This window comes from Canis lupus, chromosome 7 (assembly GCF_003254725.2).
Source record: "Canis lupus dingo isolate Sandy chromosome 7, ASM325472v2, whole genome shotgun sequence".
NCBI classification, from domain to species: domain Eukaryota; kingdom Metazoa; phylum Chordata; class Mammalia; order Carnivora; family Canidae; genus Canis; species Canis lupus.
The window spans coordinates 74786635-74812599 of NC_064249.1; the positions used below are offsets into that span (position 1 = coordinate 74786635).

At 42.8% G+C, this 25965-nt stretch overlaps 1 long non-coding RNA gene and 1 pseudogene across 1 annotated transcript in view; one reads left to right on the top strand and one right to left on the bottom strand.

Annotated features, from left to right (window-relative positions):
* The first annotated feature begins 3944 nt into the window (after positions 1 to 3944).
* LOC112648375 (small ubiquitin-related modifier 2-like) lies at positions 3945 to 4326 on the top strand (annotated as a pseudogene).
* A 446-nt stretch (positions 4327 to 4772) lies between these two features.
* Positions 4773 to 25965, bottom strand: part of LOC112648315 (uncharacterized) — a 46509-nt gene continuing 25316 nt past the window's right edge. Inside the window, exons 2-4 of the long non-coding RNA XR_003128909.3 lie at positions 9419 to 9625; positions 8189 to 8308; positions 4773 to 5825 (exon numbers count right to left, since the gene is read on the bottom strand). This is a non-coding gene — a long non-coding RNA (uncharacterized LOC112648315). The remainder of the gene's footprint in view (positions 5826 to 8188; positions 8309 to 9418; positions 9626 to 25965) is intronic.

Here is a 25965-nt window from a genome sequence, read left to right on the forward strand (position 1 = left end):
CGGTGCTCTGTCTCAGCACTGAGATCATAAACCACCCAGGGAGGGGCTGGGGCTGCATCCTGGCCAGCGATCGATGGTGCTAATGGCTTCTGGTCCATTAGGGACGGAAGGGTTCCAGCCTGTGCAAAGCAGCAACAAATTGCTGAACAGCCCGGCCAGGCAAAGATGCTGGGAAGGTTGCTGGTAGTTGCCTGAGCCCTCAGGGCAGGACACTGCAGAAAGAAAAAACTTCTCTCTGGGCCCTGTGGCCATTCTGTCCCATGCCAGATTCCTTGTCTTTCCTCGTCCAAAGGAGACAATTCCTCCCAGAAAATCAGCTCACGAAGCAGATTTTTGCCTGTTCCTTTAGTAGAACCGCCTGTTTACACAGTTGTCCTTCTCCCAAGACTGCAGGCCACTCCTGTGAATGGCCGTCACAGAGCCCTTATACGTGGACCACTCAGAGGACCGGGACCCCAGGGGCAACGTCGCGGCAGATAGAGTCTATGCCCAGCTGAAAGTGAGGTCGTTCCAGTTGGCCCAGGATAACAGCTCTTAGGAATCCCAGTAAGGATGTCTGACTCTGGAAAATAAGCTCAGTGGTTTGCAAAAATGACTGTTTTCTCCTTGTTAGCACCACGAGAAAAACCTCGGGACCTACTCAGTGCATTGTTTTGGTAACGATGCTCCAGTCCCACACACAGTTGTGTCAGCTTCACTCCCAGGCACCTGGTCTCATCCAGGCACCAAGATCCTACTTACCACGTATTCACTTAAACCAGCCTTTTAGCAGCTGGGATTTATGCAAATCTTCATCTGTAATGGTATCAAAATCCAAGATGCCCAAAGCAAATGAGGGCAATGGCTGGAATTTCTCTATCCTCTGGGGAAAACCTTGGGGGAACAATAACAGAATAAAATAGGAAAGAGCCTGGATTCTATTTGCATCGTAAAACCAACAGTTGAACAAAGCCCTGACTTCCCATTTTGATGTGCTACGAGGTCTGAATCACGCTGGCACATGCCCCATCTGTCAGGTATAATGATGGGGTTTTGAATGGTTTGATTGTAGCCCTAGGATTAAAGCCCAGCTGAGTAATGTGGTGTTGAGTTAAGACATGCCCACTGTAAAGAGACTGTTCTTCTCCTTCAAAACCAAAGCATAGACAGAGCTCTTTTTGTTCATGGCAAGTCCTGTCTTCAGATCTGTTGCTAAAAGGGAAACAAGCCCTTCTTCTGTTTGTTCTTTTAATAGCCTCGTCTCTGACCTTCCCATCTTCAGATATTCAGCATTAAAATGACATCATTGAAATTTGCCATAAATACTGCAAATAGTTGGGTTTTTTTTTTTCCAAAATGGTCATGATTACGAGCAGGGTAATAAAACAGCAACACCCCTCCTAAAACCAACTAAAAAAATATTTTTTAAATATTTTATTTATTTATTCATGAGAGACACAGAGAGAGAGAGAGGCAGAGACACAGGCAGAGGGAGAAGCAGGCTCCATGCAGGGAGCCTGACGTGGGACTCGATCCCGGGACTCGAGGATCACACCGTAGGCCAAAGGCAGATGCCCAACCGCTGAGCCACCCAGGTGTCCCCCAACTAAAAATTTTTAAATAGCTTTCCCACTCTTCCATCCCTGCTCCTGATAGGGAAGGGTCTGCCACTCCCTCCTATCTGAAATCTAAAGCAGAGTTTTTATGACTTTGAACTTTATGATTCAGACATACCTGGATTAATATCCCAGCTCTGGAAATTACTATGGGGTGTGGCAGTTATAAAACATGTCATCAAAATTTTAACATGCTTCCCATCAAGAGTGGAGGTCAATGTCCCCTACTCTTGAATCCAGGCTCTGCGACTGCTTGACCAATAAAATGTAACAGAGGTAATGGTAACAGTTTCCAGATCCAGGCCCTAAGAAACCAGCAGCTTCTGCTTCCAGTCTCTTGGGATGCCCCTTCTCCTTCTTGGAAACCAGTCACCATAACACAAAAAAGCAGAACAGCCCATGGAGGAGCTCATGGAGAAAGGACCAAGTTCTCAGGACCACGGACCCAGCTGAGCTATCAGCCAATAGCCTGCCCTGTGACAAACCATCTCAGAAAGGGTCACCTAGCCCCAGGCTACAACAAACATTCATATACAAGTCTTTGTGTAGACCTTTGTTTTCATTTCTCCTGGGTATATACCTAGGAGTAAAATTGGGAGGTCATATGGTAACTCTATATCTGACCATTTGAGAAACTGCCAACCTATTTCCTACAGCAGCTGCATTATTTTACATTCTTAATAGCAACGCTGGAGGGTCAACACTCCATGACTTTGCCGACACTTTTTGGGAGGCATGTGGCAGTGGTCAAAAAGCAATCTGTCCTTGTGATTATAGCTATCTTAGTATGTGTGAAGTGTATCTCACTGCAATTTGAGTTGCACTTGCCTGATGGCTAATGGTGTTGAACGTTTTTTCATGTGCTTCTTGGTTATTTGCATATCTTCTTTGGAGAATGTCTACTCTGATCCTTCACCTATTTTTAAATTGGGTTATATGTCTTTTTATTATTAAATTGTAACAGTTCTTTATATATTCTAAGTATCAATGCTTTATCAGATATATGATTCACAAATATTTTCTCCCATTATGTAGGGGTTTTTTGTTGTTGTTTTTTACTTTTCTTGATGGTGTCTTTTGAACCACAAAAGTTGTTTTTTTTTTAATTTTATTTATTTATGATAGTCACACAGAGAGAGAGAGAGAGAAAGAGGCAGAGCCACAGGCAGAGGGAGAAGCAGGCTCCACGCACCGGGAGCGACGTGGGATTCGATCCCGGGTCTCCAGGATCACGCCCTAGGCCAAAGGCAGGCGCCAAACCGCTGCGCCACCCAGGGATCCCCACAAAAGTTTTTAACTTTGATAAAGTTCAATTTACCAATGTTTTCTTTGGTTGCTTATGCTTTAGGTGTCATACCTAAGAAATCATTACCTAATCCAAAGTGACAAGGATTTATACCTATAAAGAGTGTTATAGTTTTAGAATGGGATTTTTAAAAATCCATTTGGGTTAATTTCTGTATGTGGTATATGGTACATCATCTAATTGCATTTTTTTACAAGTGACTATCTGGTTATCCAAGAACAATTTATCAAAAAGACTAGTCTTTTTCCCATGGAATGGCCCTGAGACCCACTGAAAATCAGTTAACTGCAAATGTGTCTATTCTATTGACCTATATGTTTGTCTTTCTGCTAGTAGCATGCTGTCTGGATTACTGTAGCTTTAAAATCAGTTTTTATTTTAAGAAATGAGTCCTCTAATTTTGCTCTTCTTTTTAAAGAATGTTTTGGCTCTTCTGAGTCCTTTGTGTTTCCATATGAGTTTTAGGATCCTCATGTGAATCTCTGCAAAGAACTCAGCTAGAATTTTGATAAGGATGGCAGCGAATGACTCTATGGATCACTGCAGGGAGTGCTGTCATCTTGACAATACATTAAGTCTTCCGATCCTTCAACCTGAGATATCGTCTCATTTATTCAGATCTTCCTTAATTTCTTTCAACAATGTTTTGTAGTTTTCCGAGTCGACCTTCTGTTTTGTTAACTTCATTCTCAAGTCTTTTACACTTTTTTGATGCTCTTTGGGCTGTTCTTGCTCTTCAGGCTGTATTGGGAAGCCTTGCCCGGCTAAGAGCTTTCTCTTACACAGGTATGTCAGTTACCTGGGAGTTTGAGACTTCTCTAGCTAAGTCTCAGGTATTTCACAATTAATAAACTGGAAATAAACTCATGATAAAGATTTTCTCCTGCGCTGGTCTAGTAGGTTCTAAACAAATTAAATTTATACTTCTAAGGGACTTATTTTTTATTTCAGAAAATGCTTTTTTGGCCACTGCCCATCCTCCTTTCAGTGCCAACCTGGTACCTTCTTTGTACGCTGCAGCTCAGGAGACCTTGGGGCTCACTATGGCCAATGAAGAGCCCAAGAAATGAGTTAAGCCTGAGAACTACGTTCATTAATTTGAAGATAGCAGGTCAGGATGTTTCTGTAGTGCAGTTTAGGATTAGGAGGCATACACTACTTCATAAACTGATAAAAGCCTGTTGTGAATGATAGGATTTGTCAGTGAGGCAGATCAGATTCTGATTTGACAAGCAGCCAATCCATTAAACAGACATACCTGCCCAGTTGGAAATGGATGAAGAACATGCAATTGTGTTCCAGCAGCAGACAGAGGTGTCTCCTAAAAAGGGAGTCTACTACTTCACTACAGAACTCTGTTCCTCCAGACTAAGAAGACATTCCCAGTTAGAAAACCACAATTTGGTTCCGCCACACCCTGACTAGTATTGTATCGTATGGTATAGTTTTCTCTATTCTTTCATTTCCCCTCTCCCCATTCTTTTGTTGCACAGAAAATAATTGGTGTATATGCATAAGCATTCTGGTTTTCATTGTTGCTTTTTAGTAAATGGACAATGATATGTTTTGATCGAAATCAAATAGAAATGGGATGGAGAGAAATGCCTCTATGGAAATATTCCCTTTCTCCATTTGTGGCGCACTCCTTTAGTTCTTTCTTATCTTTGCATTCCAGTAAAATTATTTTGCTATCAATCTTTAACAACAACAAAAACAACAACAACAACAACAAAAAACCCATATAAAAATTCTTCTATACTTTGCTCAATTGGAGAATTTTAATGTTTTTCACTTATCATTGTAAAACCAAGGGTGATTTTACAATTTTTTGTATGTAGCTGTTATATGTAGCACAAGGTAACATTAAGTAGAGATAAATTACTCTAAAGGAAATGATAGTTTTCTAGATAGTTTCCCATCAAGTTATGCATCTTTGTTGTTGAATTAAAAACTTCTTGTTAAAAAAAAGGAAAATATATTTTTTTTTACTTCTGTGTCTCAGCTCAAATATAATTAATAGGAAAATGAAATGTGGTTCACTATGTGTTTCCTGAGACCTGTGCTAAATATCCTTATTTTAAAGAAAAATAAAGCAGAAATCTTTCCCCAGATGCTTTCCTTGCCACAAATTCTGCTCTTTGGGCTATTTCTGTAAGCCCTTTCAGCAACAAGATGTGCAGCAGCAGCATACGTGAATTTCAAGTTTCTCTTTGTTGGGAATAATTAGGAAAAGCATGAGGTGGAGTTCAGAAATAGAGATGATATAAAAGAAGAGCAGTAGAATTTCTGCCAAGACACCTTGAGAGGAATGAAAGGAGCAAGGGAAAGGCCATACCTGGAACAGCTTCTGCTTGGCAAAGAGGCAGCCCTCAGAGGAGCCCTGCACCCAGCAGGGAGCAGACTGCCTGTGATGTCAGTCACCAAAACCAGAATGGGACCAACATGGACTTCTTTTCTTTTAAGGCAAAGTTTCAAATACACAAAATAAAAAAGAATAAATATTTTGTCATAATGAATGAATATAATGAAACTCCACGTGCCCATTACCCAAAATTCAACAGCCATCAACTCATGACCAAACTTGTGTCTGCTATGAACTTAATCCCCCAGCCCCACACGTGATTATTCAGACATTATCTCAGACATTATATTATTTCATCCATAAATCTTTCATTATGTGTGATTACATCCAAGCACGTATATATCCATTATCACACCTTTGAAAATTAACAATAATTTTTCTTAACACTGTAAACTATTCAACCAGGGTTCCAATTTCCCCATTATCTCATAACTTTTTTTTTTAAAGTTTGTTTGAATCAGGTTCATGTGTTGCAGTTGGTAGATGTTTCTCTTAGTCTTTTAATCCATATTTCAGCGAAGATCTGGGAGCATGGGGAAATCCTTCTTAGCATGTGAATAGCCTGCAACAGGACAAGATAAATGTATCATTGTGTCCTGTAGAAATTTACAGGGTAAGGAAAGTCTTAAACACTTTTTTTTTTTAAATCTTAAACACTTTTAACAACCAAATGCAAATCACAGTAAGTAGAAATTTCACATATCATGGACTCAGAAGTGTAAAAATGTAACTTCATTTTACTAATTATTATTTTATTTATTATTGAAGTGTAGTTGACATACAATGTTATTTTGAAGTGTGCAACATACAGATTTGATAATTCTATACATTATTTAGTGCCCACCATAATAACTGAAGCTACCATCTGTCACATTATACAACATTATTATATAATATTATTGATTATATTCCCTAGGCTGTACTTTTCATCTCCAAGATCTGTTTATATCATAACTGGAAGTTTGTACTCTTACTCCCCTTCATCTATTTCACCCATTTGCCACTCCCCCAACACAGCAACCACCAGTTTGTTCTCTGTATTGAAGAGTCTGTTTGGTTTTCTGTCTGTTTCTTCACTTGTTTTGTCTTTTAGATTACACATGTAAGTGAAATCATGTGGTATTTGTCTTTCTATGTCTGACTTATTTCATTTAGCATAATACCCTGAAGTCCAACCATGTTGTTGCTAATGGCAAGATCTTATTCTTTTTTATGCATGAATACTATTCCATTGTGTATATACCACACCTACTTTAATTAACCACTTACCTATCAATGGACACTTGCATTGCTTCCATATCTTGGTTACTGTAAACAATGCTACAATTAACATAGGAGTGCTTATTTCTTTTCAAATTAGTATTCTCCTTTTCTTTGGATAAATACCAAGGAGTGACATTGTTAGATCATATTGTATTTCTAATTTTTTAAGTGACTTTTTTTTTTAATTTTTTTTTTAATTTATTTATGATAGTCACAGAGAGAGAGAGAGAGAGGCAGAGACACAGGCAGAGGGAGAAGCAGGCTCCATGCACCGGGAGCCCGATGTGGGATTCGATCCCGGGTCTCCAGGATCGCGCCCTGGGCCAAAGGCAGGCGCCAAACCGCTGCGCCACCCAGGGATCCCTTTAAGTGACTTTCATACTGTTTCCTACGGTAGCTGCACCAACTTATTTTCCACCAATAGAGATAGCACAAGTATTCTCTTTCTCCACATCCTCATCAATACTTATTTCTTATCTTTTTGGTACTAGCCTTTCTGACAGGAGTGAGGTGAATTGTGGTTTTGATTTGCATTTCTCTGATGATGAGAGATGTTGAGTATCTTTTCATGTGCCTGTTGGCCATCTGGATGTCTTCTTTGGAAAAATGTCTATTCAGGTCCTCTGCCCATTTTAAAATCAAATTGTTTGTTCTTTTGGTCTTGAGTTGTAGAAGTTCTTTACATATTTTGGATATTAACCCCTTACCAGATTTATCATTTGCAAATATCTTCTCCCATTCTGTGAGTTGCCTTTTTTTTGTTGTTGAAGATTTTCTTTGCTGTGCTAAATCTTTTTATTTTGGTGTAGTTCCAGTGGTTTAATTTTACTTTTATTCTATTTATCTGAGAAGACAGATCCATAAAAATGTTGCTAAGGCTGACATCCAAGAGACTACTGCCTGTGTTTTCTCTTAGGTGTTTTATTTTTTTAGATCTCACACTAATTTTTAACTTGAGTCCTTATTCTGTCTCTTTTTTGCAAACTTGATCTAGTCTTAGATAAATTTAATCAGACCCAATGAGGAATTTTTTTTTTTTTTTTCTCCAAAGTCTGTTAAGGCCTCCTGTTCCTCTTTTTCTTGAGTGCAGGGCTAGGCACATTCAAAGGACTCCTCCCCCCTTCTCCCAGGACATAATACTATCAAATGGACCCACTTAAATGCAGTTTTGTGCAGTGGGAGGAGCTTATCAGCATTGTCCCTCTGTATTAGTTTTCCTTTTTTTTTTTAAGATGTTATTTATTTATTCATGAGAGATAGAGAGAGAGGCAGAGACACAGGCAGAGGGAGAAGCAGGCTCCCTGCAGGGAGCCCAATGTGGGACTCGATCCTGAGACCCTGGGATCACACCCTGAACCAGGAGCAGGTGCTCAACCGCTGAGCCACTCAGGCTGTCCCTGTATTACTATTGCTGCATACAGAACAAGCTGCCACAAACTTAAGTGACTTAAAGCAACACCCATTTATTAGCTCACTCATTTATGTCCTGCATGACATGGCTGGCTTCCTGCTCAGGGTAAGGCTAAAATCAAGGTGTTGACCAGGCAGTTCTTGTCTGGAGGCTCTGGGGGAAATTTACTTCCCAGCTCATTCTTCTTGTTGGCAGAATTCAAGTCCTTTTGGTTGTGGGACCAAGGTCCTGGTTTCCATACTGGCTCTTACCTGGGAGTGGCTCTCAGCCTCTAGATGTCATCCATGTCCTTGACAGAGATGCTTCTCCATCTTCAGGCCAGCAAGAGCACATCAGATCCTTCATATGCTTCAAATTTCTGACTTCCCTCTCTGTAACCAGATGGAAAAAAATCTATGCTTTTAAAGGGCTCATGTGATTAGATAGCATGTTCACCTTTAGATAATCTCCCTATCTTGACACCAACTGATCTGGAAACTTAATCACATTTACAAAGTGCCAACACAACAGTTCCTAAATGGGTGTTTGAATAGCTGGGAGAAGATGTACATCCACCCAGGGCTGGGAATGGGGGGTGGCAATCTTAGAACCCTGCCTACCACACCCTCCAAGATCAGTTTCCATGAACTACTATGACTGGGTCACCAACTATCCATGTCATACTTTCTGATACTGGGTCTCCTGGCCCTGTCATGAGCTCTGGGAAGTTCCTTGGGACAGGATCTTTCTCCTGTTCTAGCTAATTTCCAGAAGAAAGGCGGGAGTAGGGGCTGGAAGAGAAGCTCACTCTTACTGCATTGGAAACTGCAGCTTCAGCCTGTCCCAAGGGGAGCTGGGACAGCCTTTTAGAGCCCAAACTGAGGCAAGGAGGCAGGGCTTGTGTATCCCACATTAGCCAGTCACTGGCCACTAGCTACCTCCTCAGGGAGGGGGTGAGGTATCATCTCAGGGGAGGCAGTCTTCTGCGAGTAGAGGGCAGTCTCCAGGGAGGGACCAGGCAACTAGTTTCCAGGTGCTAGATTGGTCATGGCCCAGAAGACAGCCACCAGAGACCCTACAATAATATCTACTCCACCCAACTTTTCTCCTTTCCACTTGTTCTACATCATACCATTTGAATTTATAAGCCAAAAACTTTAGCACATTTCTTATCTGTCTTTGCTGTGCCTGCGATAATAAAAAGGCTTCATATTTATGAATCATTCTGCCTCAGGGAAACAGATACAGGTGTCCCCCGTTTTGCAAAAATTCACATTATACCACATGGCTTTTTCAAAAGACCTACATTAGTACATGTTTTTGCTAACTGGAAGAAACCCAAAGAGATTTTTTGCTTTTACCTAAAAAGGCAAAGAGCAAAAATAGCATTCAGCATTTGTTTTGCAATCAGCCATTACCGAGGCAGCACCAACCCCAAGCAGCAGGGCTGGCCCCTCCCAGCTCTTTCCCTGGAAAGAACATCTCAGTGTCCAGCATCATACCTTTGAGCTATCTGTGAGCATCCATGCTGTACTTAGATTTATCTGGTACACTCCTTAACAAGATGTGTTCTAAGGAATCAGAAAAGAGAGATCCAGAAATACTCCAAATTTTTCTGTATAAATTAATGGTAATTGCTTCTTTGCTTTACACCATTTTGGCTTAGGGAAGTCATAGGAATGCTTCACTTTCAGACTGCAGGGTGAAACCTGTGTTCAAACATTTAATAGCTGTTATTACTAATTTAATGTATAATAACATTTTATTGATTTTTATATTTGTGAATATACTACTTTACTAGAGTTTTTTTTTTTAAATGTCAATAAAACTTAAACCACCTCAAGTCCTTTCTGGACAGTGAGAAATAAAACATCAAAGGTTTACAGGTTCTTATGGATTCACTTTACAGCCTGAGTTCTCTTAACTCAGTTTTTCCCATGAAAAGTACAGGCTTAATGCTTCACCTCCTCGTCCCTCAAAGGCTTTCTGAAACCTGAGGTCCTCTGTTATCTGTTACCCCCTCCATCTCCATCACACAGTGCTCAGCAGTAGATGGATTTGACCCTCGTCTGATATAAATAAATACATGTATAAATAAATAGGACTTCCATAGTTTTCTATTGAAGAACACATTACATGCCTTTAAATGCTGATGGATATAAAGATTAAATAAGATGGAAAGATAGGATAAGGCAGACATTTGGACAACCTTATTGGGAACTCTGAAAGTTCATCTTCTCAGCTGATGCTACAGAAGCAAGATCTAAAATTTGTGCCCTATTCACAGACAAGCTCACAATCCTTCACTTTTACCTATGAGAGAGACAAGTATGTGGTCTGTTCCACCAATTTTCTTTGCCTAGTCTGGAGGAAAAATCCAGTGTGAAAGTGAAAATACCAGAGTTGACCACAAAGAACTAGGTCCTTCCAACCCTGGGCCGGGGTTAGACTGGCTGACTTAGATTCACCTTGGTTAGGAGCAGAAGGAAGCCCATTGAGTCTGCTGGGAGCACGTGGCTGACTTCACCCAGGGATCATGATGGGCAGGAGGCAGAAAGCATGAGGAAAGTGTGTGCTCAACCCATTCAACAACTGGCTATTGAGAAAGCCAGTGCTTCTGATGCACTGGGGAAGAACAGAAGCTACAGTTCATTGGGCTATTTCCAATGCAGTGAGAATTGTGCATGTGATTGAATGATTTCTCATAAAAGGCAAAAGTATGGCACACAGTTTGGTGAGTAACCTTCAATTCTGGCATAAAAGGGGCCTGAATTAATTGGAAGCAATTCCTACTCTAAGCTGCTAAATGGCTCAGAAGCCAGATCAATTACATCCTGGCAACTTACCTGACAGCTATATTGGTATCTTACCTCTAATTGGCATTTTATTTTAAATCTGTTCCAAAAGAATGCTTTGTAGAAGTTTACAGAAATTTACTATTAATATTAATTTGAAATAATAAATTATAAAACTGTAATAATTCAAACTGTGCAGTATGAACACATAAAAAATAGATCAATGGAACACCCTAAGAGATTAAGAAATAGGTCTAGATCCATACAGGAATTTGGTATATCATAAGGCTGGCATTTCAATCAGCGGAAGAAAAATAGTTTATTTAATAAATGTTTTAAGACAACTGTCTAGAAAAAAATAAGCTAAATCTTTATTCTATAAGCTAGGATAAGTTCCAAATGGATCAAAAAACATATTTTGGGGAAAAAATGGAATAATCAGGTTGTAGTAGAAATTCTGGAGCAGTTTAGTTTTGTAATAATCTTTAAAAAGGGAAGAACTTTCTACGTATGATACAAAATCCAGAATCTGTATCCTGGGTGATGAGGAATTTGGCTGGTCTTTGCCTCTGGTTCCTGGGAAATAAGCTCTAAAACCTTGGAGATTCCCAAATAATAAGAATGTCTCTTATTCATGGTGGACTCTGAGGGTTTATAGTAAGGACATGACTCTGAGGGGAGCTGGTTATATAGGAAGACCAGCTAGTGATTAGAGGGCTGGGGCTTTGAGCCACGTGATATCAACCCAACTCCCCAGGAAGGGACAGGTGAGCTGGAGATTGAGTTCAGTGAAGTGGCCAATGATTCAATTAATAGTGAAACTCCAATTAAAAACACTAGACAGGGGTACCTGGGTGGGTTAGTCAGTTTAGCGTCCAACTCTTGGTTTCAGTTCAGGCCATGATCTCAGAGTTGTTGAGATGGAGCCCTGTGTCTGTCTCCACACTTGGTGGGAGTCTGCTGGAGATTCTCTCTTTCTCTCAAATAATCAATCAATCAATCTTAAAAAAAAAAAAAACAAACCCCATTGGACATCAACATTCAGGTGAGCATCCCTAGTTGCCAGTACTCTACATATTGTCACACACTGATGTGCCAGAAGGGTGATGAATCCTGACTCCACAGGGAGAGGACACCAGAAGCTTCACATTTAGGACCCTCCCAGACTTCACCCTAGGTGTCTCTCTCGCTCTCTCTTTTTTATTTATTTATTTTTTTTGGCTGGTTCTAATTTGTTTCCTTTTTGCTATAACAAAACTGAAATTATAAAATTGAACAGCCCTTCCCTGACTTCTGTGAGGTGTTTTGGTGAATTATTCAACCAGCAGGGGTAGTGGAAACACCCAAACTTGCAGCCCCATGGTCAGAACTGAAGCCCAGTGATCCTGGGGAGCCTGAATAGAGGCTGGTGTCTGAAGTGAGGGCAGTCTTGTGGAGGGTGGTATCCTTATCTCCAAAGTTTGACCTAACTCCGTGTATTTGGAATCAGAAGCCATTGTATCATTAAAACAGGAAATAATAAATCTAATTACATTAAAATTTTTTTGACATGACCTCAGAAGCAATATATAAAAAGGCCAATAAAACTGAGGGAATAAGGATCCCTGGGTGGCACAGCGGTTTGGTGCCTGCCTTTGGCCCAGGGCGCGATCCTGGAGACCCGGGATCGAATCCCACGTCGGGCTCCCGGTGCATGGAGCCTGCTTCTCCCTCTGCCTGTGTCTCTGCGCCTCTCTCTCTCTCTCTCTGTGACTGTCATAAATAAATAAAAATTAAAAAAAAATTAAAAAAAAAACTGAGGGAATGCTTGCCACTTGTGTCACTGAAAATGACTATTTTTCTAACAAATAAAGATATCTACCATACCAAAAAAAAAAAAAAAAAAAAAAAGCTTTGTAGGAAAAGAAGCTTAACCAAAATATGAAATACAAATACCCTTTAAATTTATGAAAAGATGCTCAACCCCACTCATAATGAGAGAAATGCAAGATGATACTTCCCAAGGCAAGACACAGACTGTGAAGGGAGTGGAGCGTAAACTACTACTACCCTCAGTACTTCTATGAGGCACACAAATCTCTATACTCTAGGAAAGACAAACCATCAATGACTGTAAAAAATGTTACTGCACATGCCCATAAGCCCATCAATACTGATGCAGGCTGGCTGGGCCCGAGGACCCAGAGGGTGTCCCCCAAGACGAGCCAAGGAAGTCTTTGGCTCCATGCAAATAGAAATCAAGTGCAAGTCAAGAGGAAGCAAGGAAAGAGTTTATTGAAGACAGAGAGAGTATGAATAAACACAGAGTGTCCAGGAGGCTCACAAAGGAAAAAAGAGTGAGTCTAGTCTTTGCTTGGGGTCTGGGGGTTTTTATTGAGGATTGTGGTCCAGTGCATGCGTCCTCTGAGGCATCCAGGAAGAAGTGTTTGGGTGTCCTCCATAAGATACTCATGCCCTGGAGCCAGGGTCTCCGTGAGTCTGTGGTCTTGGAAAACATTTATGATGACCCTACCCACCCAAGTCACCCCTCAGGCATTATCTACTGTGCTGGAACACTCCAAAAAAATCATTAACACCTTGACCTTTAGGAGGAGGACATTCATTATCTGTTGTGTAAGGCATGTGTAAGGAGGGGTGTAGGTCTTAGCAAGAATAGAAGTAGCAGAAAAGCAGACTTTCATAAAGTGCTTTCAGTTTCCTTGTCTCAATACCACTTCTAGAAATTGATTGCATGGATATACCTGTCCATGTGTGAAATTAGTTATGTAAAAGATTATTTATTTATTTTTTTATCTACAGTATTGTTTTAATTCTTTAATATTTTATTTAAATTCAATTTGCCAACATATACTATAACACCCAGTGCTCATTGCAGTGTTGTTTTTAAATACTGGAAATAATCTAAATGTTCATCAGTGGAGAGTGGTCAAATAAATTATGCTAAGTCCATACAATAAAAAGAATCCATGTATTTATACAAAAAAAATGAAGTAGGAAGCTTTTATGTACTTCTTTACAATACACTAAGTGAAAAGGAAGGCACAGCAAAGTGGGCGTTGTGTGCTGGCAGTTTGTAAAAGGAAGGGGTGTGTTGGTTTGCTAAGACTGCTGTAAGGAATATCACACCTGGGTGGCTAAAACAACAGAAACTTTCGCACGGTTCTAGAGGCTAGAAATCTGAGATCAAAGTATTGGCAGAACACCGAGTTCTTTCCAGTTTTTGAATGGATGCTTGTATTGCGATGTATTTCCCCCTCAGGACTGCTTTTGCTGCATCCCAAAGATTTTGAACGGTTGTATCTTCATTCTCATTAGTTTCCATGAATCTTTTTAATTCTTCCTTAATTTCCTGGTTGACCCTTTCATCTTTTAGCAGGATGGTCCTTAACCTCCAAGTGTTTGAGGTCCTTCCAAACTTCTTGTTGTGATTTAGTTCTAATTTCAAGGCATTATGGTCTGAGAATATGCAGGGGATGATCCCAATCTTTTGGTATCGGTTCAGACCCAATTTGTGACCCAGTATGTGATCTATTCTGGAGAAAGTTCCATGTGCACTTGAGAAGAATGTGTATTCAGTTGAGTTTGGATGTAAAGTTCTGTAGATATCTGTGAAATCCATCTGGTCCAATGTATCATTTAAAGCTCTCGTTTCTTTGGAGATGTGCTTAGAAGACCTATCGAGGATAGAAAGAGCTAGATTGAAGTCACCAAGTATAAGTGTATTATTATATAAGTATGTCTTAACTTTGGTTATTAATTGATTGATATATTTGGCAGCTCCCACATTCGGGGCATATATATTGAGGATTGTTAAGTCCTCTTGTTGGATAGATCCTTTAAGTATGATATAGTGTCCTTCTTCATCTCTCACTACAGTCTTCGGGGTAAATTTTAGTTTATCTGATATAAGGATGGCTACCCCTGCATTCTTTTGAGGACCATTTGAATGGTAAATGGTTCTCCAACCTTTTATTTTCACGTTGCAGGTGTCCATCGAAAGATGAATGGATAAAGAAGATGTGGTTTATTAATACAATGGAATATTACTCAGCCATTAGAAATGACAAATACCCACCATTTGCTTCAACGTGGATGGAACTGGAGGGTATTATGCTGAGTGAAGTAAGTCAATTGGAGAAGGACAAACATTGTATGTTCTCATTCATTTGGGGAATATAAATAATAGTGAAAGGGAATATAAGGGAAGGGAGAAGAAATGTGTGGGAAATATCAGAAAGGGAGACAGAACATGAAGACTCCTAACTCTGAGAAACGAACTAGGGGTGGTGGAAGGGGAGGAGGGTGGGGGGTGGGGGTGAATAGGTGACAGACACTGAGGGGGGCACTTGACAGGATGAGCACTGGGTGTTATTCTGTATGTTGGCAAATTGAACACCAATAAAAAATAAATTTATTATAAAAAAAAAAAGTATTGGCAGTATTGGTTTCTTCTGAACCTCTTTCCTTGGTTTGTAGGACCCCCTTGGCCTTCACATGGTCTCCCTTCTGTGTGTGCCCAGGTCCTAATCTCTTCTTATAAGAACAACCTTCACTGGGGATTAAGACCCACCCATACAACCTCATTTCATCCTAATCACCACTGTGAAGGCCTTATCTCCAAATAGAGTCTCATTCTGAGATACATCTGAAATGAGTGTGGGGGCAGGAGACACAATTTGGGAAAGAAAAGAAAGATATAGATACATGCTTATAGATGCATAAAATATCGATGGAGTATACACAAGAAAGGAAATTATTATTATTTGTTTCCAAGGATGGGGCTGGGATGGCTGCAGGATAGGGGAGCAGGGGGATATTTCATTTTATTCTCTTTAGAACCTTCTGAATTTTGTATCATTGCTTACGCTATGTATGTATCAAAAGAGTATGTAAATTTTAAAAAATTTATATCAAGAGGTTGAATTGGCATCTAGGACTTTGGAATATATCTGGCATTTAATGGAAAGACTATTTCTGTACTGATGAAGTTCTTATATTCTTCAAGGACAATAACTGCCTGCCTGGCACTTTCATGATGGAAATAGAGCTACTGTAAGTCAATGTCACAAGATGAATGCTTCCTATTTCAAAAGTAAACATCTGAACATTTATCTATTTTCAGAGTCCAATTTTCTGTGACAACAGCATTTTCCCATTGCTAACTTCAATGTATAGGATAATGTTTGTAGCTGACAACTATTTTACAAATTGTGTGTATATAACATAATGATGTACATTCACTTAGGCTAAGACAAGTGTAATTGAACAACATTTTTATAAGTTAGTAGTAGCTGAAATAATACATCCTGTATTGTCATAAGATGGGGAAATAAAGCTGTACCTTAATAAACCTCAGTGTTAAGAAGAAATTCCCTGATATCTCTTGAGAAGTTGAAAAGATCTATAGACAACAAGACTGGTATACTACACCCCAAGATGTTTTGAGGGATAATAATAGTAAGTAAAGTGCTACAATTGTTCAGTGCTATATATTTGCAAAGTGCTTTAGCCCATTGTTCACGTAATGCTTTCCAACTTCTCTTTGAAGCCTAGATTTTGACTCACATCTTATAGATGAAAAATGTGAGGCAGTGTAGCAAGAAAATGGCCAGCATCAATCCTGAGTCTTCAAGCAATTCAAAGGCTGTTTGGTATTTGTATCTAGAAATATCGTCAATTTTTTACAGAAATTGGTACAACCTCAAATTGGCCAATAGATCTCCCCAAGTGCCAAGAAAATGTCATTCAGGGACCAAAACATGATGTAAAAAGCACACAAGTGAAAACAAAATCTATACAGTACATTTATTGAGTGATTATTAGAGATAATTATAGTATGCAAAGTACTTTCACATAGCTGGTCTCATTTTATTCTTACCACGGGAAATGTGTAGGACAATTCTTATCACAAACTCTCAAAGAAATATTATATTAATATTAAAAGGTCTTTAATAATATGAAGCCTGTCTTACTTTCTGCCTATGCTACTGAATCCTCCAATACATAACCACAGATGACTCTAAAACCCTACAAAGCATGAAACCTAAGTATGTGATAGAATTCTGATGACAAGAGTAATAACTGAACATGAAAAGCCTTTTTTTTTTCCCAACGAATTAAATATTCAGCAATCAACGCTATAAAGTGCTGCAAAGCAGGTATAGCCTCTCTCCAAGGTCCTGAGGAGCGTTGCAGCCCACGGTCACATTTGCATTCGAGAATATTCATTCCTTAGCTTTGGTTAGCAGTTTAAAGGTCTGATTGTACTCTTAACAGCAGGAATTCACTTGAGTTGCCCATGGACTAGCCAGCTCAGTCATGACCCTGGTTGATTGTAGCCCCAGCTGATATGATAAGGAGCAGAAGGACCACCCCACTAAGTCAGTCAGGATCGAGTAAAATAATAAAACAGTTGTTGTTTTAAACCACTGAGTCAGGGCAGGAAGGATCGTTCACCAGCTAGAGATAACTGAGACACGGACCTAAACCAATTCCATCAGAAATGGTACATCTGCCTATGTCCACTAATTTGGCAAATTCTGCTTGTCTAATCAGAAGTAACCATCTCCCCTGTCACCTCCAGTCTCCTGGGCTCTTCATAGCAAACACTGCACCACAGTTCCCAGGGTCACCCAGTGGCCCCATGGATGGGAAGAGAAAAACTTGCTAGATTTTCAGCTGTGATACCAGTGCCATTCCATCCTCAGTTCTGAGCCCAGGCATGGCAGGAGTGCCTGCTCAAAATACACTTAATGAATGAATAAATGAATACATGCAATTCCACAAACTGCTAGGCGTTCCCACATTCCATTCCCCAGGCTACCACTTTTGTCCCTAACACTATGCCACTCAACTGATTAGCATAACCCTCCATCTTCTAGACTAAGCTGAAGTCACCTTTTCTAAAGCATGCCCCACCTACCCCACCCCCAGTCCAGTATTTAAGGCCCATGACAATCACACATAAAGATTGGCACCAGGGCACACAAAGACTGTATAGAAATACTGCCTCTGCTGTATTTAGGGGGTAACAATCTCTTTGATGAGTCTTCTAATATGTCTCCATCCTCATCATGCTGGTCTGTTCCCCTGTAGCCTTTCTACCCTTGAAGTTCAACCATGAGGGTTGTCACTCATCCAAGATGAACAAATAGAGACTACCTAGAACAAAGAGATTCTTGGTCTACATGGAGTCTCAAGGCTGACCTTCTGGAGTCTGTAGTCAAACAATTCAGACTTGTGGAGAGAGAAAGCGTTTTCTAAATTCCAAAAAGTCTGCTTACAGATCAATAGCCAGGCTTGGCTGACTGAACAAGACAGTTTAGGATCCAGAGAGTCCCAGACGACTTTTGGGGGAGCCTCATAGGGAGCTGCTGGTGGGAAGCCATTGGCTGCCAGGTGCAAATTGGCAAGAGAGTAGGATGCTCTCACTATTCCCAGGGTCATATCAGGTCAGGGCTGAAACACACAAGACCCACAGCACCAGCCCAAGCTGAGGTGGGGAAGAGTTGCCTAGGGAAGAGGGGAGAAGAGGAGACAAGACAAAGGATTTGGAGTTGTATAGACCCTAGATTCTGTGCTAGAAACCAGATCTTAAATCAGATCAGCTATAGACACATCAGCATCAGGGCCTGTGCAACTATCAAAGAATCAGGACCACTCTTACCAGAGCAGAGACCCCAGACCATTACCAAAATATCAGGCCAAGTCACTTCTCAGCCAGCGGGAGCCAGTGGAGAGCAGCACACCTGGAGGTAACATGAGCTCTTCCTGGACTACAGATGATGCGTCGGTGGAAGGAGGAGAAAGATGAAGAAAAGAGCCCAGATAAGGTGTTGAACTTCAAATTACTGTTTTAAACTGGAAAGTGCTGGAGGAGATGGACAACATGCTTAAATGTGTGCTACCATCAGCAGGAATCTCATCCAGGACTAGACGGGCTCGGGCACAGATGAGTAGCATGGGTTTCGTACATCTGACATAGTGTGCAAATTTTGACTCCAACAACACACAGCCAGACTGGGTGACTTTGGCCAGGTCATTAACCTCTCTAGGCTTAGCTTCTTCACCTGAAAAGTGAGGATGATGCACCTATGCCATAGCCTGCAATGAGGACAAAAGGACCTAAGACCCCCTAGGAAGAGTGCTGGAACTACACTCAGCCTCACAGATGTGGCAGGTGCTACTTGACCCTCTATGATAAACACCACTAAATGTTCATGGCTGATTGTTGGCCCTATCATGCTGTCTAGGCATCCAGCTCACTAGTCCCTGGGCAACTCAAAGACAAGAACTCCGTCATCCTTGCTTTTGTGTCCTTGGCACTGAGCACAGTGCTGGGCATGTTTGTTGAATGAATTTACCCTGAAAGATAAAGATAAGCAGGCTTAAGGCTGGGGCCTCCAGGAGGACTGGCAGGCGGCATAGAGAACAAGGCTCCAGGGACTCCTGTTGGCTCCCTGCCTTCCCCAGCCTGCCTCCACCCCCGGGAGTGAGGCCAGACCACCCCCCACCCCATCCACCCCCACCCCCACCCCGGTGTCGGGAACTGCCAACGGAAACCATGAGTCTGGTGCTGTGGATCATGCTGGCCAAGACAGACCTAAGCCACTTCTGTTCACAAAGACTGTCAGATGTTAATGGCATGGGGACGCTGGCCATCTGCCATCGGAACCTAAACAGCTGCCTGGCAGGGAGAGATGTACCATCTATTTACCGAGAGCCTGGAGGGGAAGCTTAAGGTCTAAGAAATGAGTGAGTGAAGAGCCAGGCAGGAAGGAGCAATGGGGATTAGCTCGACTGATGAGAATAACTAATGAAAACGGGCATTTACTCTGTGCCGGGCAGTATGCCCAGACCTCCTCTGCGTTGTCTCTGCAAATCTTGACAATAACTCCCCAAAGAAGGTATTCCCAATCCCAATTTACAATTGGGAAAACAAAAGTCACAGAGTTCAAATAATTTTCCCAATAACGCAGTCAGCAAGAGGTGGGCAGAGAATTGGGCCCGGGCACTCTGAGCCCACACGCTGTGGTGCCCCCTGGGGCACATGACCTCACACATGCCTCCCACAGCCCTAGAACATCCCCAGTTGGGACATAATCCTGCATCTCATCTTCCTGACTACACCAGAAATCGCTACGTCTCTCCTTATAACTTCCCCTTCACTGTAGGTGCGCAAACATTCTGATGAAATTAGACTACAAGACCCCAGTCCCAGCTCAGCCACTAAGAGCAGCTCTCGGACATGACTTAGCCTTTCTTCCTTACGAGCCTCCAGCTCCAACACTCTGTAATTCAGAATTGCTGCTCCACATGATTCCCTTCACGGGACTGTGCCCAGCCTACGTAAAGATCATCAACTCCAACAAGGTTCTGTTTAAAAATGTCACACTGGAAATGTATCCTTAGAACTGAGAATGCATGATGAATGGCACAGTCTGGCTCCCCAGTACGGAAATATTAAAATAAACATGGATGTATCAAGTGCAACAACCTCAAAGCTGACTATGAACATCACAAAAATTCAGCAAGGGAGACACCAGCAGTCTAACTGGCAGACCTTGAGGCTGCAATTCACACGGAGAGGGACAGGTGCACCCTGAAAGTGTGTGTTCCCTGTTAGCAGTCTCTCCCTCTGACGGCTCCGCCTCTGCCCAGAACTCTCGAGAGATCTCTTCACTAAGCAGCCCAGACAAACGGCATCAAGTCTATCCATTATAGAACACTCTAGTCCACAGGGCAACATAATACGGGGAGATTTATGAAAGGAATAAAATATCCAAAACCTACCAATCTTATGACAAGGAAACCACACCCTCTGCCAGGTTCAGCACACATTTCTCACAAGCACGTCCATGTCCTGTCCGTGACTTCAGTGCCATGGTGGAGAAGCTACATCCTAAGCAGGCTGCACAGTTTGCAGCCCCTGGGGCCTCTGTTGACATCAGCACACGATATCGGTACTCAAATCAATGCCTTGAACACGTAGCTCCAAGATGAACAAGACCCTAAGGAAAATAAGCAGCCCAATTTCCACTTTACAATCTACTTTATGCTCGGGAGCACACCAGATTTCCTGGCCAAATCCTTAGACTTTTGACAGAGCAATGAGACTTTCTGACACTTCACAACCTCTAAAGGACTTGTGGAAATGATGAAACAACCTACAAGTAGAGGGTGAATATGAAGGACGTCTTGGTAACTCAGGGGTCTGGGCACCACTCCTCCTCCTGGCAGGTTAACAGCCTGCTTGTCCCGAGGCCAGCTCTCCTGCATCATCACCCAGGCGCTGTGAGCTGTCGGCGAGGTCGGAGCCCCTGACGGCACCTGTCTGGTGATCTGGGCTGATGTGCCAGCTGCTCCCCTGTACCCCTTGCTGAGCTCAGGGGACAAGCTTCCCCACCCCCATTCCTTCATCAGTGTCCTCCTCCTTCCCACACCCCAACACACACACACACACACACACACACACACACACACTACTGTGGGGTGACAAATGAGCAGTCAATTTAATTTCATTGCAGTCAACAAGGACACATAGCAGATGGAAGGCCACAGAAAGTGCTGAGCGCCTTGAAGAGGAGGGGTGGGCTGTTTGGGGGGACTGTCACCATAACAACAGGAAAGGCACTGCTGAAGTTTCTATTCTAGGGCTGCCACTAATTACTATGAATGTTTCATTCGGCCCTGTGATCAGCCGTCCCCAAAGCAGCCTGTTACGGCAGATGGTTTGTTTTCTTCTCTCTAGAAAGTTAGCCAAAGACCACAATTATGTTTGGTTGTTTTATTCTTTTTTAAAACACTGATGGGCTTAAGACTGCTTTGTTTTTACATTGTATTCTAAGAGCTCAGATGCTTTAAGATTCTCTCCAAACAAACAGCAATCTGTGGAAATGAAAGGCAGGCGCAGTACCATTAACTAATTTAGTGTTTGAACTTGTTTGGAGTGGGGAGGCGAGGCCACTTAGGCATTTTAACGATTAGAAATATTTAATATACTTGATAACTCTCTCTATTGACCCCTCTGGCAAGTAGACCAATATGTGATTATTTTTCAAAGTTACGCTTTTCCTATTTATATATTAAAAGTTTTACTAAGTTTCATTCCAGAAAAGCTTAGGGTTGACATGAGGCCAGTGCAGGATTGGGTGGGTTTGATGTGGCTCTGGGGGCAACTGGGAGACCAAGTTTCATTGAGGATGACACTTCAATCTATTTTAAAGATCTATTTACATGAACTACGTTCCATAAAGTTTTGGGGCAGCTTACAAACACACGCACACACACACACACACACGCATATGACATTTTTTTTTTTTTATGATAGTCACACAGAGAGAGAGAGAGAGGCAGAGACACAGGCAGAGGGAGAAGCAGTCTCCATGCACCGGGAGCCCGATGTGGGATTCGATCCTGGGTCTCCAGGATCACGCCCTGGGCCAAAGGCAGGCACCAAACCGCTGCACCACCCAGGGATCCCTATGACATTTAAAGATAAGTAAGCATCTAAGGGAAGTGATATCAGAAAAGAAGTGGCCATGAAAATAGTAAAAGCAGGATAGGAGTAGCACAAAGAAATGCACGCCATCTAGCTCTGCACACCTGATGCAGGGAAAAAGTGCTATTGCAAGATAGTTCTAGAAGCTAAAGCAAACCAGACATTCACAAAAAGCACAACTTCTCCTGATACTGAGACCAGAGGGCAATGCCTCCCTCACCTCCTCATGAAGAGGCACTGTTGAAGAAGACACTGTTCATGGTGCTTGTTGGAGAATGGCCAGGGAACTACAGTGACAGGTATGAGGACCACTGCAGGGGGGTTTGTAGTCGGGGAACAGGCTGGGCTCAACTCCAAGCTCAAGGAAGAGTGGGGGTGTATGGCCAAGGAGTAGGACGGGGCAAGGGGGCAGGGTCAGTGGGGGGAAACGAGGAAGAGGAAAGATCGGGGATGAGGGGGCTTCTGGGTGAACAGGCCAGGTTGTCAGACACCCCCCCGGGGGCAGTGAGAACCTGTCAGAGGTCAAGAGGAACGGGTGTGGGGGGAGAGGATTCTTCCTAAACTCATCAGGACTTACCTGGGTTTGTCAGACTACCAGGATTCTTGCTAAAACTGGGTGACATGGAGACAAACAGAAGCCCAAGTGTTAAGGCCTGGCTGAGAAAGGTCCAGGGGGAGTCCACGGAATCTGCGTCGGGGCTCACGAGCCTGCACTTGGAGGGGTCTCGGCTTGGGCTGCGTGTCTCCGGAAGGAGCTCATGGGCAGCTCTCACCCGAGGCAGCCAAGCTCCCCGATCCAAGTGCACAGCCCTTGGATGAGGAGCACCCGGAGGGCCTCTGGCAGGAACGCCGGCGGCCACCAGGTCTGTCCTGTCCCTGCGGGTCACCTTCTGAATGGAGGAGGGGCGGAGAATCCCAGGATCACTGAGGCAGGACCAAGGGAGTGTCATTTTAAAAGCATATTCATTATTACCCTATAATGCTCTAGTTAAAGTCAGAAAAAATACTGTAAGATAGGAGTTAAAGGAACGAGTCAACAACAACCTTCTAGGCTCTAGAAATACACAGAAGACAGTAATTCTCAGGAGTGGGGCAAGATACTATCTTCAGGGCAGCCCTGATGGCCCAGCTGTTTGGTGCTGCCTGCAGCCCAGGGTGTGATCCTGGAGACCGGGGATCGAGTCCTACATCGGGCTTCTGCATGGGGCCTGCTTCTCCCTCTACCTGTGTCTCTGCCTCTCTCTCTCTCTCTCTTTCTCTCTCTCTATGTCTCTCATGAATAAATAAATAAAATCTTTAAAAAAAAAAACAAACAATATCTTCAGGATATGTGAAAGTTCTCCCAAGGGTGGGAAATCCAAAGCAATGAGACAGACTGTTGATCAGATCCCAAGGGTGGGATCCCAAGGGTGGGAAATCCAAAGCAATGAGACAGACTGTTGATCAGATGATTTAGTACAGAGAGCACAACGCAGCAAAGGGAAGCTACACTTCCCGATGCTAGAGAGTGCTCCAGGAAGTGTGCCGTGGAATCCAGTAGTGGCACTCATTCTACAATTCATACGGGGGTGTCCGGGGGGCTCAGTCAGTTAAGCGTCTGCCTGCGGCTCAGGTCATGATTCTGGGGTCCTGGGATCGAGCCCTGCATGGGGAATCCTTGCTCAGCGGGTAGCTGGCCTCTCCCTCTCCCTCTGCCACTCCCCCTGCTTGTGTGCTCTCTCTCTCTCTCTCTCTCTGCCAGATAAATCAATAAAATCTTTCAAAATAAAAGAATAAATAAAATTCATATGGAATCACAAAGGAGCTTGAATAACCGAAGCAGTCATGAAAAAGAACAAAGTTGGAGGACTGATACCTCCTGGCTTGAAAACTTACTACAAAGCTACGGTAATCTAAAGTAGTGTGGCACCGGGCATAGAGACCAAAGAAATAGAACAGAGAGCCCAGAAATAAACCCTTGCATTTGTGGCCAAATGATTTTGACAAGGGCCATTCCTACCTCCTAGGGTACTGATGAACATTCTATAGAAGAGTCTGCAGTGAGCATCCTTCTCTAAGTAGAAGCTACTCTCTCGGCTGTGAGGCCACATCGCTGTTCTTCCTGTAGACTAAATACTCTCAAGACAGAGAGAAGGTATCTCAGCATCTCTGCATCTCTCCCCTCAGCCAGGACGCACAGCTTCCGGCCAGTGATGCAGGTCAGTGAATGAGTGAAGGAGCAAGTGAGTGAAAGGAGGACTGTCCAAGTGACCTATGGTCCAGGGGGCCCCCTGAGGGTAAGAACGGCTCTGCAACCCATCACCAACCTCAGGCATCGAGTCTCTAACTCCACAGAAGCCCAAAACAAACACGCACCTCCTCTTGGCAGCTGGTGGGCTCTCCCAGCTGGCTCCTCATGACCTCAGGGCCCTGAAACCTCCCTTAACCAAAGGCCTTCTGCCAAAAAAAAAAAAAAAAAAAAATTCTCTTGGCTTCTGTCTTGGATTTCAGCAATGTTTGTTTTTCCCAAAGCTCTCATGACCTTTCATAATTTCTGAAACGTGATATTCCCAGCAGATTTCCTCATCTCTCCTACGTTTAGGAAAATATCAAGAGAATATCTGTCAGTGTAATAGTGATAAGACACGGAGTCTTGCGTATTCACTGTAAACCAGAGGTTCACAATTTGGGGGGTGTATTTAGGGGGGAGTGGTTTTGCCCCCTAGGGAACATTTAACAATGTCAGGAGATGGTTTGAGCTGCCCTGACTCGGTGGGATGGGGAGGGGAGCGCTATCTGATCTGGTGGGTAGAGGCCAAGGGTGTTGCAAAACCTCCTACCATAGGCGCAGGACAGCCCCCTCAGCAAAGAGGGATCCAGCTCAAAAAGTCAACAGTGCAGAGGCTGAGAAACCTGTCCATAAACCAGAATGAGAGTAGAAAGGTAGTTGCAATTAGGAGATCATTTTGAAAAAAGGAGACAATCAGGACTCTCATTCAGAGTAAAAAAAAAAAAAAAAAGAACCTGTAATAAAGATTTTATTTGACTCAGGAGGGAGGCAAATCTGATAGCCAGTTCAAAAGAAAATCTGGAGAACAAATTTCTAGGTCAGGTACATTGATATTAATATGCAAATGGAGGCAACTGGTTTTTCCACAGTGGGGGTGGGGACACACTGAACCTCTTCCAGACAGGACACAGTTGGCATCTCAGGGACGGTCGGGCACGGGATTGTAGGATAGCTCTCTGGGAATAGGGATCATTAGAAAGGGGAGCTAGAGACAAAGTGCGGGCCAAACACCAGCGTTGATAGAATTCTGGTTTGCTAGGTCAAGGTCAGTTTTAGAGTCACTCGGGGATTATGAACTAATCCAGAGACGAGTCCCATCATGAGAGCACTGAAGTCTTTTCTTGTCCTTCCAACAAATGCACAGCCCCCAACCGGGCCTGGACTCCTAAGACTCTGCAGCCGCAGGGGCACTGAGGTTTCACTAGCGGAGGGGCTGGTCCAGTTCAGCAGTAGGGGGAAGAGCAGCTCTGCTGGTGGGCCCCAGCCTCAGGCCCACAGCCTTCCCTGGTTACCTAGAGCCGAGTTCCTCCAACCTCCGAGTACATATGGATCACCTGAGATCTCGTGAAAATGCCAGTTCTGATTAGGTAGGTCTGGGGTGGAGTTTGACATCGGGCATTTCTTTCTTTTTTTTTTTTTTTAATTTTTATTTATTTATGATAGTCACAGAGAGAGAGAGAGAGAGGCGCAGAGACACAGGCAGAG